An 18,502-nucleotide genomic window follows, 5' to 3' on the forward strand; every position below is an offset into this window, starting at 1 on the left:
ATGAAGATAATCAGTAATTATTTGCCTCCTATTTACCATCATGTTGAAAACCTAACAATAGAGCTCCTTTTGTCCCTTACATTTCAAAAGATAGTTTTAATCTAGCCTTTGCCCCATTATTTATCATTAAGAATTTACTACATTTTGGTAGTTGGTTTTGAAACTTTTACTTGTATCTGAAAGATGCAGATCATATCTATTTATTACACAATGGGCTCTGTTTGCTGCAGAAAAGAGTGAAACTTTTAACTGCTTAGCACACTTGCCAGTGAAATATACCTGACAGAGCAGAGGTTATAACTTTGGCTCTAATTACTTTTAATAATGGTAAGAAAATGTGTTTTGTTTGTTTACATGCTGTTTACAATGGCATAATTTTTTAAATATATACAATTGAGATATTTATTGCATACTATTTTAAAGATGTTTTATGTGTTTTCACCTTTGGAATATATTGTTACAGTTACTTATACAGATAATTTGGGTGGCTTTGTTAATGTAGCTAGTAATTTTTATGACTACTAAGTGACCAGTTTTCCGTGCCTTTTATTGTGGGATGCATGATTATGTATTTATTGTACGGAAGTCACTGATGTGTGTATTTTTGTACTTTGCTGAGAGTAATGGTTGATCTCGATGTACATGATGATGAGAGATGCCTTTCCCAAAGGGCACTGCCTTGAGATCGTCCTTCTCAAATAAAAAAGAATGCATTTGGAAAATGTGTGAAGCCTAATTTCTTTGTGGTGGGAAACCTTAGTTTTTTAATTACGCTTTTTGAGATCATTGTAGATTCACATACGGTTGTATGAAAAAATATGGAGAGGGGATCGTGTGTCCCTTTTACACATTTCCTCCCCATGATAACATCCGGCAAACCGAGAGCACAATATCACAACCAGGTTGTTGACATTGACAGAGTCCAGATGCTGGACAGTTCTCTCACTCCAAAGCCACACCAGGATCCCTTGGGTTGCCCTTTATAGCCACATCCACTTCCCTCCTGCCTTCGTCCTCTCCTTAACCCTAGCAACCACTCATCTCTCTCCACTTTTGTAATTTTGTCATTTTGTTTTGTATTAGTGGAATCATACAGTATATGACTTTTTTTTTTCCCTACTCAGCCTAATTCCCTGGAGATGAGTCCGAATTGTTGCATGGAACAATAGTTCAGTTCTTTTGTTGCTGCGTAATACCCATGTGGTGGGGGAATTCTTAATGGTAAAACATAATTTAGTTTACCCTTATAGCAAATGAGTCCTTGAAGTTCACCAATAAGCCCTTGTTAACCAAATGGATGGCAGGTGCTGTCTCCAGTGGTAAGGATCTATGACCAGCCCTTTGAGATTGCTGTCTCGTGAGGAAAAAAGATTATTGGAACAGAGTGATGTGCACTGGTAAAAGAAAAATACATCACCAAGCATGTGGGGAGCACGGAGGAAGGGAATGTGTAATGGAGGTTTTGGGGCACCTTCCTGAATAGGGGACGTTGAGTTGGATTTTAAAGCTGTTCGCGAAATATGTGTGTAAGAAAGGCAGAGGTAACAATGCAAGGGGAGACAGCAAAATGGGATGGCAGGTCCAGCTTGGTGTTGCTGAAGCATGAAAGGAGAGCAGCAAGAGACAAGATGGAACTTGAGCAGTGATTTGGATTTGAGACCTGGACAGATCAGTGACCTCTGTGGGGTAGGATTGACCTGCCAAGGGCTGAAGACGGAGTTCAGCTTGAGGTTGTGGAAAAGGTCTAGGCGAGAGGCGGTGAGGGCCTTCTCTAGGATGGTTTTAGTGGAGCTGGAAAGGAGGGAACAGATCTGACAAATACTAACGTGTAAATGGCCTGCGCGGGCAGACTGGCTGTGGATGATGGAGGGGGAGGGAAGGAACCCAGGTTTCTACCACCTGGAAGGAAAAACAGCAAGGTCAAATTCAGATTCAGACTTCATGGGTTTGCGATGACTGGAGGATGTCTATTAAGATCTATGACAATGTTAGAGAGAGGTGTGGGGAGGAAATAGAGATCTGGGAGCCCTCGTCAGGGGCGTTGAAGCCATCAGAGAAGATGAAAGTGTACTTAAAGATACTCAGGAAGTCAGAACAGAGCCCTGTGGTGTGGGACTCAGACCTCTGAGGAGGGGGCGAGGTCCATCAGATGGTGCCTCTCGAAGATGGGTTTGGTGGGACTGGCTCTGGGAGTGCCAGAAGAAGAAACTGGAGAATAGGACCAGCCGCCTCTGCCAGGGAGACGGCTGGCATCCAGGACACATCAGCAGCAGCGGTGAGTAAAACAAGAAAAGTGAGTCCTTCCTCCTGCCTTCTGTTTCCCTCTTGCACCCCCATTGGCAGAATGGGAGGGAAACCAGCTGACAGGTGTGGAGCAACATTTGTACTGTGGATCCGGAAACCCAGCATCCCAGGGCATATAGCATCGAAGGGTATATTTGGAGCCGAGACCTACCAGACCAGGAAGTGGCCTCTAAAGCTGGTGAAGCACTCTTCTTTAAGGACAACACTCGTGGGGCGCCGGGGGCGGGGTTCAGAGGTTTAAGCGTCTGCCTTCAGCTCAGGTCATGATCCTGGGGTCCTGGAGTGGAGCCCTGCATGGGGCTTCCTGCTCCATGAGGCGTCTGCTTCTCCTCCTTCCTCTGCCCCTCCACCTGCTCGTGCTCTCCCTCTCATTCTCTTTCAAATAAATTAATAAAATCTTAAAAAAAAAAAATACTCATCACTTTCAGTGAAAAGTGGGCCAAGAAGCTGAAAGATTCTTAGTTTGAAAAAGAAAATTCAGGGATGGGGAGTGGGGGAAGATGTAGGAGGATAAGAGCTTGGACATAAGAACTGTCTTCAAATCTTTGAAGGACTGTCCAGAAAGACTGGGTTTGCACTCGTCCTAAGTGAGAGAAGGGAGATTGACAAGAAAAACTGCCACATCTAGAGACGCGCTGAACCGTCTCACGGAATGTGTTCCCTTTTGAGAGAAGAGTTCAAACACAGGCTGCGGGAATGTAAACTCCACCTGGGAAGACAATTTGTTCGTCAGTGTGACCCAGTGCATGGAACAGTACTTGGCACATGGTGTGTGCACGGTATCTATTTGTTGACTAGGTCAGAAGTAATTCAGACAACAGATCAGAAGACCAGAACACCTCAGGGTACCTTTCAATCTTGCAATTGATTATACATAAAGGAAAAATATGCAGGGTCCTAACCAAATTAGGAAACAGAGGAACCGGAGTTTAAACTCTGCACAAGCTTGTCATCTAGCATTCGGTTTCAGAGCAACCGAAATTTTATGCATCTCCATGGTGACCTGAGGCACAGCTTGATTCTGAAGGGCTTTCTGAATCATCGTATTAAATTACTTTCACTTTAAAATGCAAATTATATTTTACTTTATACTAACTCTTTTTAAAGAAGTAATGTGTTATATAACTATACTTCTTGATTAATCAGAAAGTCCCTTTCCTAATCTTGGCAGCCAGTGGTTTATAGGCCATCTTAGTCCCTTTGGGGCTGCTATAACAATGCACGGATTTTGAACAACAGACATTTATTTCTTACTGTTCTGGAGGTCAGGAAGTTCCAGGATTGGGACAGGGCACTGTGAAATTCGGCTTCTGGTAAAAACCCACTTTCTGGCCAGAAATGACCATCTTCTGTGTCCTCACTTGGCAGGAAGGACCAGAGAGCTCTCTGGTATCTCCTTATAAGAGCACTAATCCCATTCCTGAGGGCTGCACTCTCATGACCTAGTCAGCTTCCAAAGTCCCCACCGCCTAATACCATTGGGGGTTAGGATTTCCACCAACATTCAGACCACAGTATAGTGCTAGCAAATTCGAGTTTTCACCAGGAAATCTAAACATAGTATATTTTTCTGTCTTATTATTCATTATTAATTTTAGAAATCAGAGTTGTCCCAGTAGTCCAAGAAATTGAGCCCCACCTTTCCTTCCCTAGCCCTGGCCCCAGTGTGTGTCTCCCTTGGTCCCTGTGCCCCCAGTGTTGCATTCACAAAATGTGACCATCAGTGCTATGGTTGGTAACGTTCAGGAGCTAGTCTTATGGTGGGGATGAGAGTACCAACCACAAAAATGAGAGGCTGCAGATAAAAAAGAGTAGCATCCTAGCCCTATATAGTACCTCTTAGTTTGAGGGACTACATTTACTCCTCATAACAACCCCATAAATATAGTATTCACCCCATTTCAATGTCTTCACATGCTGCACACAACTTCAGTTGGTTCTCCTTCTAGCAATGAATGACATTTTGGACAAATATGGACATTGAGCACTACCCTTCCTTAAAGGAGTGACACTGATTTGCCAAGTAGGAAGCAGCCCCAAGAAGCATAGCGAGTAATAAAAGCATGTTTGCTGCATATCTCCTGTCCCGCCCAGACCTTCCTCCCACCCACATTCATGTTGCACAAGCACCATGGAAACTGAAAGTTCACAGATGAAAGGAACCTCAGATAATACGGTTTAAATTTTTCAGAATTTTTTGGCTGCTACCCACAGTAAGAGATACATATTCCCCATTATGCATCAATATATGTAAACATACACACACACACACAAACATATGTATATACCTTAGTAGATTTAATTTAACAGCACTTATTTTTTTTTTAAAGATTTATTTATTTATTTATCTGACAGGTAGAGATCACAAGCAGGCAGAGAGGCAGGCAGAGAGAGAGGAGGAAGCAGGCTCCCTGCTGAGCAGAGAGCCTGATGCGGGGCTCGATCCCAGGACCCTGGGATCATGACCTGAGCCGAAGGCAGAGGCTTTAACCCACTGAGCCACCCAGGCGCCCCTATAACAGCACTTATTTACCTGCATTGTACTTTAATTTTTTTTTTAAATACCGATGCCACCTATTGAAATGATGTTGGAACCCATTAATGAGAGGGTAAGCAAACTTTTTCTGTAAAGGGACTAAGTAGTTTTGACTTCGTGAGCCATGTGGCCTCTCTGTCAGGTGCACTCAAATCTGCCTCTGTAGGGGGAAAGCAGAGATGGTTAGCCAGCTGTGTTCCAATAAAATGTTATTTACAGAAACAGTAGCCCAACCCCTGCTCTAATAGAGCCGAGCCCACAGTTCCAAAAATGCAGCACTAGTTCAACAACATCCAATGCTCAGCTGACTGCTTGAGAATCATCTGGAAAGCGTATTAAACAATGTCTAGGACCTACCCCAGCCCTACAGATCTACAATCTGAGGCGTCAGGGTATCCCTCTGATCACCCTCCCTGAGAGACTCTTACCTGCAGCCAGGTTTGGAATCACTGAGTTGATCCAAGCTCTCTGTTCACCATCTAACAAAAATAAAGGGAAGCTTGAAAGGCCGAGTTCTGAGCTCCAAGAAAATTGCCAGCAAGTTTCAAGAACCCAGGCCCTATGAAACGGGACTCACCATGTGCAGTTAAGTTGGAAATTAATAAGAAATCTGAAACAGGACCTGAAATTTATCTCTTGTAATTTGTTCAATACATACACCTGCAGAAATTTAACCACACTGATAACCAATTAAAGAACAGAAGCCAATGCCCATTAAACTGATGATAAGAATATTGGACATCTCTGGGGCGCCTGGGTGGCTCAGTGGGTTAAGCCTCTGCCTTCGGCTCAGGTCATGATCCCAGATCCTGGGATGGAGCCCTGCATAGGGCTCTCTGCTCAGCAGGGAGCCTGCTTCCCCCTCTCTCTCTGCCTGCCTCTCTGCCTACTTGTGATCTCTCTGTCAAATAAATAAACAAAATCTTTAAAAAAAAAAAATTATGAACTTAAAAAAAAATTATACATCTCGGGCATCTGGGTGGCTCAGTGGGTTGGGCCTCTGCCTTCGGCTCAGGTCATGATCCCAGCATCCTAGGATCAAGCCTCACATCGGGCTCTCTGCTCGGTGGGGAGCCTGGTTCCCCCTCTCTCTCTGCCTGCCTCTCTGCCTCCTTGTGATCTCTGTCTGTCAAATAAAGAAAATTTTGAAAAAAAAAGAATATTAGACATCTCAAGTCTCCTCTAAAAGTTTGTTCAGCCCAAAGGCATAAGTGACTAAAATCTCATTACTCCACGATGCCAATTTTTCAACCAATAAGAAACACTAATATGTAACACTCGAATTAGCTTAATTATAATTTGATGAGCTATGCAATTTCAACTGGAAATCAAATTACTAAAGCACATCAGCTGAGTTGAAAGTGATTATAGCATGTTGGCAATATGTTTTACTTTTTTTTGGCCTGAAGTATTTTTTAAATTTAAAAGTAAAATTCAGTTTCTATTTTCATCAGGATAAATGATCTTAACATACACTTACCATGTGGACTTCAATATACTGAAACAATATGAGTAAAAACAAAATGAGTATAAATAAGCACCAGCAAAAATTTAAAGTTAAATGGTAAGATTAGTGGATTAATTCACTGTAGACTCTGTGAACCCTGACCTATATTCATATTCATAGCTGCTTCTGTTTGTTCTGCAATCTCTGATAACTTTAATTACAGAGTATTTGAGTTATTAACTAAAGTCTTGTCTTTCTGCTGTATATTGACTATGAATGAAAGGAAAACTTCCAAACCCTCCCCTCCATTGCTGGGATTTTTTTCATCCTTTTCCGTTCCATTCTTTCCTGTCTACACATACAATACACACACACACACACACACACACACACACACAAAACTATACTTTAAATTACATCCTTACTCTCCTACCTACCTCTACTACCAACACCACGTCTTCTCTACCTGTCAAGCTCCTGCTTATCCGTCAAGTCTCAGCTCAAGAAATCTCCCAGTGGAACCTTCTAAAATCTGCCAAGACCAACTTAGACATTCTGGTCTATGTTCCTATTACACTTTGTTGCTATTGCATACCTTGACTAGAGCCGTCATATTGCATCATAATTATTAATGCAGCTCTCTTCCCTCTAAATTATCTGTTTCTGAAGAACAAGAGAATATATATTATTCATCTTGTCTCCATTGCATTGCACAAAGCTTGCCTCCTAGCCGGTCTTCAAAAAACGTCTGTTGAATGAGTGAAGAGAGTATCTTACTCGCAATATTTTGTTTAAAAACTCTTATGTCTATTTTTTTTTAAGATTTTATTTATTTATTTGACAGAAAGAGACACAGGGAGAGAGGGAACACAAGCAGGGGGAGAGCGAGAGGAAGAAGCAGGCTTCCCGCTGAGTAGGGAGCCCAACGTGGGCCTCGATCCCAGGACCCTGGGATCATGACCTGAGCCAAATGCAGCCACCTAACGACTGAGCCACCCAGGCACCCATCTTATGTCTATGTTCTTAACTGACATTTCACTGTCCTTGTTTAGTTTGGGATTCAGTTTAACAGTAACTCATGAGTTGAAGGAGTATTTCCTCTTTTCTATTCTGTGAAGGAATTTGTGTAAGAGTAGAGTTGTCTGTTCTTTGAATGTATGATGGAATTATCTATAAAACTGTCTAGGTATAGCTTTATTACTTCCTTCTATTTTGGAGGGGGGGTTTGTTCCATTTTCATTTTCTGACTTCTTGGGTTTGATGCTTAGTATATCCTCTTTATTTTTAATAAAATCATGTAAAATTATCAGTTTTCCTCTAAGTACTACTTTAGCTACATCCCACAAAGAATTTTTCTTCCCTCCCTCTTCTCCTCCTCCTCCTCCTCCTCCTCTTCTTCCTCTTCCTCCTCCTCCTTCTTTTCTTCTTCTTCTTCTTCTTCTTCTTCTAAAAAAGGGATTTTGTATGGGTTTAAGATGATCATCTATTTATCTAGAAATCCAAGGGATAAGTTCAATCACATTAGGGAAGTCAGTGTGCTGAAACTCAGGACAGGATTCCAACCCGCATTAGGAAGCAGAGGCAAAATCCCATTCAGACCACCAACCCAGCATGGTAGAAATGACAGAGCTGGAGTTCAGTGGAGAAATCCTGTGCATGCTCAGACTAGAGAGCAAATGCCCCAAATAGTCGACTTGCAATTGCATACTAATTCCATGTGATAAGCCTTCCAGTGGGCAGTGATCCATGTCCTGCTCAGGATTGAATGGGCAAGACTGGGCTTGCTGGAGAAGTTCTCATGCATCCCACAACTTTTATTTATTTATTTATTTATTTTAAAGATTTTTATTTATTTATTTGACAGACAGAGATCACAAGCAGGCAGAGAGGCAGGCAGAGAGAGAGGAAGGGAAGCAGGCTCCCTGCTGAGCAGAAAGCCCCACGTGGGGCTCGATCCCAGGACCCTGGGATCATGACCTGAGCCCAAGGCAGCGGCTTTAACCCACTGAGCCACCCAGGCGCCCCTCCCACAACTTTTAATATGTAGCTTCATTATTATCCAATTTCAAGCATTTAATAGTTTGCTTTAGGATCTTTTTTATTTGATTCACAAGATTTTAGTAAGTGTTTTAAAGGCAGCTTTGTACCCTGGAGGTGGTCTAGTCATAGCACATGGGATGGATTCATTTTTGATTCACTCTTACAGTGATTCACTCCTACATTCTCCCGCCCCACCCCCGTAAGCCAAAAATGCCTTTTGGCATTTAGCTTAGTGGAGGAGTGAGGATTTCCTATTAGACTCCCCACCTGGGGTGGGTTCGAGTTTGACTGTCTTCCTCCAAGATCCTATGAGCCATGAAAATAACAGCTCAGTTTAGCCATTTTGGCAAATGGCCTCAAATAAAATCTGATTCAATGGCAAGCTTAACTCTCTAGGTTCTTGCCTTCATTTTATTTCTTTTTCCTTGCCTTCATTTAAATTTTATGCAGAACTTTCAGTTATTTACAAAGGGAAGGTTGAACCAAATCTGCACTACCCAATACGGTGGCCACTAGCTATGTGTGGTTATAGAACACTTGAAATGGGGCTCATCTGAATTTAGATATAAATTCATCAGATTTTGCAACTTAATACAAAAAAATAATGAAAATGTCTCAATAATAATTCTTACTTTAGTTAAATATTGAAATGATAATACTTTGGATATGTCAGGTTAAAGAAAATATATTATGGAGTTAATTTTGCTTGTTCCTCCTGACTCTTAATATTGTTACTACAAAATTTTAAAATTATGTACATAGCTTGCATTAGATTTCTTCAAACTGTTGTTGAATGAAAGAATAAGCAAGTTGCTAAATATACCACATGATACCATTTATCTAAAAATGTTAAACACTCAAATAGTTTGTGTTGTTTATAGATTCAGACATATATAGTAAAAGTATAAAAACATTAATGATAATGACATGCATCAGATTCAGGATGGTGGTTTCCTATGGAGAGAAAGGAAGAAGAAAATATAGTGAGAATAAAGCTTTAGATGGAACATTTTGCTTCTTCAAATACAATCTGTTATATTATTTTCAGTTTGCTTTAAATGTTTCACAGTTTAAAACTAGCGTTCACATTGTGATTCCATCTTCTCTCTGCAAAACAACCCTGAACGAGGCTTTAGGATTTATCCTTACTTCAAAATTTCTTTAGGACATACAAAATATCCTAGTTTAGACTCTGATCTTATGCCCCAAGTCTAATAACTTAGTTTCCTTATTCATAGGTTGTAATTCTTTTCATTTGATTGAACCTGAGGTCCGTGGTAACTGAGGTATTAACCGGGGATTGGAGGCCTCCCTTGGTTTGACCATTTTTCTTCCCCAACTCATGTCCCACTCTTACACCCATATGGCTAGAGGCCATTTCACTTCTCGATATACTTTCTTAGTGCTTGCCAGTTGTCAGCCTGGATTGTTGAGTGTCTCTTGAGCCTAGATTCCCCGATGTTGTATTCTATCTGCCTTTGGATCACCTCTTATACTTGGTATTGGATTTTTTTGACACCTGCTGCATTCATGAACTATTTTTTGGATATGAAACTCTGAGCTCCAGGCTGGATTTCCTCCTAGCTCTGTTGCCTAAAACCTGTCCCAACCTAGTGGATGAGTGTAATAGATAGCCCCACTAAGAGTGATGAAATTTTACAGCTCTCAGCACTTGCTAAGCTTTCAGACTTCCTTCCTAACTTGTGTCAGACTGATCAAATTAAACCCTCGAGATCCAGACCCTCAAAATAGAAGCCCACTTATTAGAACACAGCTGTCTCTCTTTACTTTCCCTCACTCCTCAGCTTAGAGATAAAGTACTCCTCAGAAATACAACCCTCTGTCTTAGAGATGACTAGGGCATCGTGAGTCCTTTAAATGTGCACCAAGGCATATTCCCAAACTACTTGCCTTGTGAAATACAACATCTGTAAGCAATGCTTTGCCTTAGGTCTCCTGAATAGTTCTGCCTTGGAACAGCTTGGCTCTTCTGCTATCTGAGGATTCCTCTCTGACTCTACTTAGGTGGGCTTCTTGCTTCTCCCTAGGACTCATCGTTCATGACGAGACTTCTACAGCTCCTGTCTGATTTAGCTTCTTTAGCAAATAGACCACAGACAACCTGAAGCCCCATTATCTTCAAATCTATGGACTCTGACCCCAGACCTTCACTGCTATTTTGTCCTCATTCCTCAGGCAGGCAAATGAGAAGAGAGGATTAAAAGATAGAGTGGATGGGGCACCTGGGTGGCTCAGTGGGTTAAAGCCTCTGCCTTCAGCTCAGGTCATGATCCCAGGGTCCTGGGATTGAGCCCTACATCAGGCTCTCTGCTTAGCGGTGAGCCTGTTTCCTCCTCTCTCTCTGCCTGCCTCTCTGCCTACTTGTGATCTCTGTCTGTCAAATAAATAAATAAGTAAAATCTTTAAAAAAATTAAAAAAAAATAATAAAAGATAGAGTGGAGCAACAGAGATGTGTTTGTTTCGGGATTGATGCTTATGGCCCGATTCTGTCACAGAGAGGAAAAAGCAAATAGTCCCTGCCTGCCTTCAAGGGACTGAAGGCAGTCAAATCAGTTGTATAGAAGCCAAAGTGATAGGTGAAGGAGGAGCCAGGCAGAGTCAGCCTAGAGAAAAGTATCCTATGAAGGTTTCCTGCCACATGGTTTTTCAAGAATTCTCAGGGGGTGTCAGATCCTTGGGGATAGGAGGTGATGCCACCTCCTTTAAGGGGACTGACCTTTTCTAGGGGCCAGATGGTGATAGAAATCCCAGCATTACAGGTCTCCGCCTCATCTCTGCAGGGTGGTGGCCATGGTCTCCAGATGGCAGGTGGAGATGAGGTGACAGGCTCTTCTGCTTTTACTTCATTTTTTAAAGTACTGTTGCTGGTTTTTTTCCAGTGCATCCATGAATTTAGTATGGCATGAACTATATATTTCTAAATATCCTTTGTTAGTATGAAGGGTAGGAGCTGAATTGGGCAAAATGGAGAGGCTGATGAATTTGAGAGCTGTAGAATCTGAGAGCATTTAGAAGCTAGAGTTCTAGGTCACCAATATGATAGCTATAATGCTGAGACGGTAAGAAGGGTGCTCAGCAGCTCGGTGAGAGTCTTCAGAGAGAGAAGTTACAGAGATGTTATTGAGACTAGTAGCAGGCAGTAGGGATGTCCTGGGGTCCACTGCTGACATATCCTTTTGAGGTCACTCTGACTTCCTTGAGAAAGCCTGTCAGCTATCCTTTGTGGCATAGAATTTCTCGACATATTCTACAACCACAAACATGGATGAAGAGAAGAAAGCTCAAGAAGTTCCTTAGTTAGAAAATGTAGCTCATGCACATTTGGTATTCTGAGATAACCGTGGATGACATGAGTTAGATGGTGGGAAGGAGAAACAACCAGTTGGTTATCTTGGTAGTGGGGAGAGTGGAGCTGAAGATAATAGCTTTAGGGTTTGGCTGGTTATTTCTGTCCAGTTGGCCGTCTGGGTGGTATCCTGGCCCTGGCCCATTTTAACCTGGCCAGGTAGAGAAGAGACTCTGTCTATGGCAGGATATAAATGTCATTATAATTTATTTTCTAAACAGATATTTTTGATAAAGAGGTGCTAGCAATAGGTAAAAACTGTGAGTGTACCAGGATCGTATGTGATTGTACCAGATAAAAATAGGATATAAAGCCGCCCTGAATATAAATACAGGGGAGTCTCCAGACCAGAGCAATCTTATTGATGCCTTTGTGGAGGCAAAAGATGACCAACACGAATATCCCAGTGGCTTCTGGCACAGGTGGAAGTGAGCCAGCCGCTTGTTGGAACCGCCGTGAAGTTGGTTTAATATTACTGAAAGGCAGGGAGCTTAGTGAGGAAATCCATTATGAAAATGGCCCAGGGGAACTGAATGCTTGGCAGGGGCACAGGGAGCCTTTGGCTTCTCCCAGCAGGTATTTGTTCTTGCGTATAGTTGTACATCCTAACATTCCATCGCTTTCAATTTTGACCTGCGGTCATCAAAAGTCATGAGTCAAGGAATGGTGCACCTGGGTGGCTCAGTCGGTTGAACTTCTGACTCTTGATTTCAGCTTAGGTTGTGGTCTTGGGGTCGTAAGATCCAGCCCCATGTGGGGCTCTGTGCTCAGTGTGGAGTCTGCTTGGGATTCTCTCTCACCCTGTGTCTCTTTCCCCACCCATGCTCGCTCTCTCTCTCTTTCAATATAAAATAAATAAATAAATCTTAAAAAAAAAAAAAGTCATGAGTCAAGGAGAAAAATAGACCCTTAAGTTGGCCAAAGTCAACAAGTGAACAGAGGACAAAATTTATGGTAATCTTCTATGACATGGAGGTGATTTGAGAGAGACCTCTCTTTGAGGGCAAGAGGAGGTTCTATCTGGCCTTCTCACATGTTACTTGCCATTTCTGGATGAGGGACAAGAAGTCCAATGCAAACTGGAACAGAGGATGGAACATTGTGGTGTCACAAAACCCTGTTCCCAAGGGAGATGGTGAATCAGATTATTGAAAACAAGGAGAGGACACATTTGCCATGTCCTGGCAGGAGGGACTGATTGATTCTGTACAGTATCTAAGAAACAAGTGTTATTTCTGGGGAAAGAGTTGTCTCTTTGCAAAATGGCATTGTCCAGTCACGTTTTAATGAGATGATGTTCTAGCAGAAACCAGCATTGACCTTACTGAGACCAGGTAAAATGCAAGCACTTTAGTGTATCTGGTGTGGAGAGGTAATAATGATTAAGAATCAAATAGGATAGGAGTTCCTGGCTGGCTCAGTTGGAAGAGCATGCAACTCTTTATCTTGAGGTCATGAGTTTGAGTTCCACGTTTGATATAGAGATTACTAAATAATAATAATAATAATAATAAACTTAAAAAAAATTGGATAACAGAATGTACATTTCAGCAGCCTTCAACTGAGGACTTTAGTTCCTCCTGGAACTTAGTTGAGAATTCTTAGAATTACATAAAGAGTACAGCGGAACAAGAACTGTTCATGATAATTTTAAAAGTTATGAAAAAAGGCAGGCAAATATTAAAGTTTGAATGGCACAGGATTTGAAACCAAAACCCAAGCAGCACCTTGTAAAATGTTGACTTCTGTTTCCCATAAAAGAATGACATTTCCTCAAGCCAGACACAAAGATTTATCAGACTTTATTTTATGGCGCACCTATTTTCATCAGGAGTTTATACGGCAATTTCAAAATAGCTACGGAGCAGCTGAAAGAGAGAGAGAAAATTATAGGCCATTAAACTGTAGGAATCTTGTTACACCTATTATACTCTGTCTATAGGCTTGATGTTTCAAGATAAAAAGATCTTTGTAAGAATCTTATTACAGCAACTGATAAGGATAGCAACCAATATCATCAAATGTGAGATAAGGACACACTTTCACAAGAAGAATTTTAAAATCAATTTAGAGGTAGGAGCAGACTATGAAAAAGAGATTAGGACCTTAAATATTTGGGCTCTCAAAGGGTGTTTTAAAAATAAATTGTATAGATGCTAAGAAATTTGATATCCACTGTTCATAAAGATAATCTTTTTCATTTTAAGCCAATGTTGATTATTTCCCACTTTGATACTTGAACCCAAATTCACATCCTTTCCTCTGGAAGAACAGAAGCCTAAGACGTTTTTTTGTAGTCTTTCAACTGGAGTTTATTCTATCCCTGTGAGTTTTCCCTTCTCCGGGTGAAATCCACACAGGTTCAGTTTAACCTATTCGTATTTTCTAGTCCCCTCTCCTCTGGTCACATTTCAGTTGGTGAATGCAGATGTGGACTGAACAAGCTTAAGGGAGGGCCACCGCCTCTTTTGTTCTGCAAGCATCCTGGCTTTCATGTGGCCTAAGGTTGCACTTCTTGCTGTGCTTTGGCAGCCACATACTACAGAGGAAGGAGATCGTCCTAACCATGAAATGATGTACAGTGAAGTAGAAGTAGAAACCAGAGGTAGTCAGCTACTTGAGAGCTCATGAGGACTGGCTCCGAGGAAACCAACTCTGTCCTGCACAAGGTTGCCTGCTGACATCACAAGTTCCATTGTGGGGAAGGGGAGCCAATTTGTTCCAGGATGATCCCAGGAAATATACATATAAATACAAATAAGAATCAACATTAGCATGGGGCTACACTAGACCTCTCTAGCATAGTTTAAGGGCTTAAAACATCAAGTAGAAGATTCCCTAAAGCCCAGGAAGAATTCAAGGTATCTTAAAAGTTCTGCTACTTTACAGCCCAGATTTTTATCACAGTGTTTAATGCTTCCTGAATCACCAGTGTTTAATGCTTCCTGACCCATAAGTAGGCATGCAATATTTATGCTCCACATGAGTTGAGTATTACCTACTTTTAAAGATCTAATCACAGAAGGACATTTCTGTTGAATTTCATGTGAGTTAACTAATAAATAAAGACATTCTTATCTACATGTTAATGTTTCATTTGGAAAGCAAAGCAGCCAAACAATGAGGAATGAGAGACCTGGGAACAGCTTGTTCTAGGATCTGTGTTATCTTGTCATAAGTTTAAGACAATATTCAAAGGACTTCCCTTGCCTTTTGGATACCTAATCCAGGGGAAGTTATCTAATATCTCTTTTTAAGTAGTAAGCATGTATGCCATTGGCTTACACGAAAAGGAAGTGTATTTCACCTTTGCAAAAGACATTTCTGTGAAGTTGTGTATGTTATGCCCCAATAATGGGTCCGTGATTAAAGGAGCAAGACTGATATAAAGCGAAGGTGAAGCAAAGCTTTATTTCATGCCAAGCATCAAGAACCTAACCCAACGTTCGGGGACGCACCTCTTACAAGAGAGGGCGACCCTTCTCTATTTCACAGATTAGCTTTTAAAGGCAAAGGCCATGCAGTCGGGCCTGGCCACGCACAGGTGACCAATGAGATTGTAACACACAGGAAACTGCACAGTGATGCTAGGTGACCAATTGAATTACAATTTACCCTAGTAGACATTTGAATCAGCCTATTACACCTTGATTAGGATTGGCGCCAAAAAGGCTCCCAAAGGGCTGGGGGGGGGGGGAGCATACTCCTTGGTAGCTAGAGAGACAGTATGCAACCCCCCCACTGATTGGATGTCTCCACCTGGCCTGACCCACCCTTGTATCTGGGCTTTGTTACCTGGAGCTGGTTTCCGGGACTTGTTTTTAAGAGAATCCCCTGGGGGAAGGGGAGCAGGGACAGTTTAACTTTAATGAAAGCCTCTTGCTAAATAGGTCCTTACATTGTATAACATTTTTTTTGTAAATTAAAGCAGTTACCATTTATTTATACTAAAGGCTTTTGAAATGTTCAATTACATTACTGCTTCTTTGAATTAGAAATGTCTGTAACATAATTTTTTTTTTTTAAGTTTATTTAAGTGATCTCTACACCCAATGTGGGGCTTGAACTCAGGACTTCTCGGTCACGAGTGAGAGTCATATGCTCCTCCAACTATAGGTCACAGGCACCCTATAAACATAAGCTTTTTTATAAAATGTTATGCTTCTTCTTCTTCTTCTTCTTCTTTTTTTAGATTTTATTTATTTGTTTGACACAGAGAGAGAGAGAGACAGCTAGAGAGGGAATACAAGCAGGGGGAGTGGGAGAAGGAGAAGAAGATTCCCCACTATGCAGGGAGCCCAACGCAGGGCTCGATCCCAGAACCCTCAGATCATGACCTGAGTTGAAGGCAGATACTTAACCACTGAGCCATCCAGGCGTCCGTGCTTCTATTTTATAACTAACTCTGTACCAACCATTTGATGTCAGTAGGGCAATTATATCATTAGGACTCTTTTATGAAGTACTTAAATTTATGTATGATTGTTTCTGAATTTCAGACAATAATATATTACATTTTCTTAAAATACAGCACATCTGTATTTTACTCATTGGAAGTTAAGTTAGTAATTTTAGCTATGACTATGATGATTTAAATCAGAAAACTTGTTCTATTTGAGCATGATATACAATAGCATTCAAATTTATTTTGCCAATTCAGAAGTCTTTAATTTGGAGTGGCACTTCTGAATTATCATCTGTACTATTTGCTAATAACTATAGTTGTGATTTTAGAAGTCACTGGGCATTTAATGAAGACCTGCGATATATGAAACCATCACTTTGTATCATGTTATAATGGTTGAGATATGCTTCTGTCCTTCAAGAGATTCACTACAAAAGAATTTGGTAAAGTATGTAAGTTAGGAAGTATATCAGACCGTGCTATAATATACATACTTTTAAGACAAAGGCATGATGAGATAATTTATCTTTTACATTTAAAAAGCATTTTTACATGATTAAATGGCTAATGAAATTATAATGTCCACATTTTTCCACTTTCAGAACATTTTACATTGGCTTATTAAATAATGAATGTAAGCATCCTCCAAAAAAGGTGGTCTGCCCCATTATCTTTTCTTGTATTGCCCCTCGTTCCGCAGCAGGAGTGTGTATGGATTTATCATCACAAAAGAAAAAACCAAAATCCAAAAACTGAGCATTGTGACAAAAAGACTCCACTTCCCTCTCTTATAAGAACTGCCAGCTGGGGCCATCACTCAGGCAGGAAACAGGAATTCAGCGAGTGGGCCAAAGGGAGACTCAAGTTTTCCAACAGGAAGCGACATGGAATCTGCTTCTGCCTGTCAGAGATTGCTTGTGTAAAGCTCCTGGGGAAAGATGATGCCTGCCTTTGTAGTCGAAAGGTCATTAGGGGGGATTAAGCCGAAAGGCTAGCTTTGTGTAGTATGCTTAGTTCCACTGATAGGTAGAACCAGACAACCAGCTAATTTTAGTCTGAACTATGGCATTTAGTGCCCCTACATGATCTAGAACAAATCATTCAAACTTGCTGGGCCATAATTCTTTCATGTGCATATAACCCAAGTGTCTTGGCTCCATTAGACTATGTAAACAAATGAAAGTAACATTTCCATTAAATAGCAAAATTACTTTGGAGGAGACACTACCAACTTGATTACTAGAAATTAGCTCACTAAAATGTTCCCTGGGAACATGTGAGATGTTCCCCAGCACAATTTTAGGTGCGCTTAGACAGAGCCTGTGTTCTCGGACTTGTCACACCGGTGCCTTGGCTCCCTAGTACACCACTGTTTTTTCTCTCCCCGCACCCCCTTCTGTAGGGAACATGGGCTCCTACACCATCCCAGGCATAGAACAGGCCTTCCATTAAACCCCCTTGCCACAGAGCAGATTTGATTTATAAGATTTATCAAGACTTTACTGAAGATTCCTAAGGTTAGAAAATGATTAAAGGAAACAATTTAGGTGATATAAACTTTCTTTCCCACTTCATTAAGTGGACAGTCTCCAGAACTGCGAAGTGGGGCAGAAATCAGGAAGCTTTTCTAGAATGAAGGAAAAAAAAAAACAAAACAACAAGGACAAGGACAAGAAAAATAGAAAATATCTTACTGGCTGGGGCCACATAGTCAACTTTGTTCGGAGTTGAGAAAGAACAAAGAAATAAGGATAGCGCCCAGAGTTGGCTTGGTTTGGGGGGATTGGCTGACCAGATAAACTGTCATTTTGGTCTTGTGGAGCATTTACATAGACAGGAAAGTTATTTAAGTTTTGGGTTGCTGAGGCGGTACCCTGGGCAGGAGCAGTGCCATCTTGGGCCTAGAAATTTATTTGAACCACCTAGCAAGGGACAGAAAAATAGAACATGGAATAAGCTATAAGGATACCTCCCCTCCTCTTTTCTTTTTTTTCCTTTCCTTCCCTTCCTCCTTCCTCCCTTTCTTCTTTCCTTCCTTCCAATGAACAGCTATTAAGTAACTAATAACACTATGTGCCAGGCATGTGTAAGTAAAAACAGATGTGGTTCCTGCTCAAGGATTTTATGGTCTAGCAGAGGAAAAAGACCAAATAATCAATCAAGTAAAGATCATTATAAGTTGATAAATGCATTGAAGAAAGAGTAGAGTCCAGATGGGGAGGAGCTTACCTAGTCTGGGGATTTAGAACAAGAGTTCTTAAGGAAAAGAGAATACAGCTGAATGCTGAAGGAGTCACAGGCATTCAGAGGCTCAGGGGGTGGACAGAGGAAGACACTGATGCTGAAGGAAAACCTCCTGGGAAGGCTCCAAAGCAGAGAGGGTCTGGCCCTACTTTGAGAAA

Source organism: Martes martes (assembly GCF_963455335.1).
Source record: "Martes martes genome assembly, chromosome: 3".
Classification (NCBI taxonomy): domain Eukaryota; kingdom Metazoa; phylum Chordata; class Mammalia; order Carnivora; family Mustelidae; genus Martes; species Martes martes.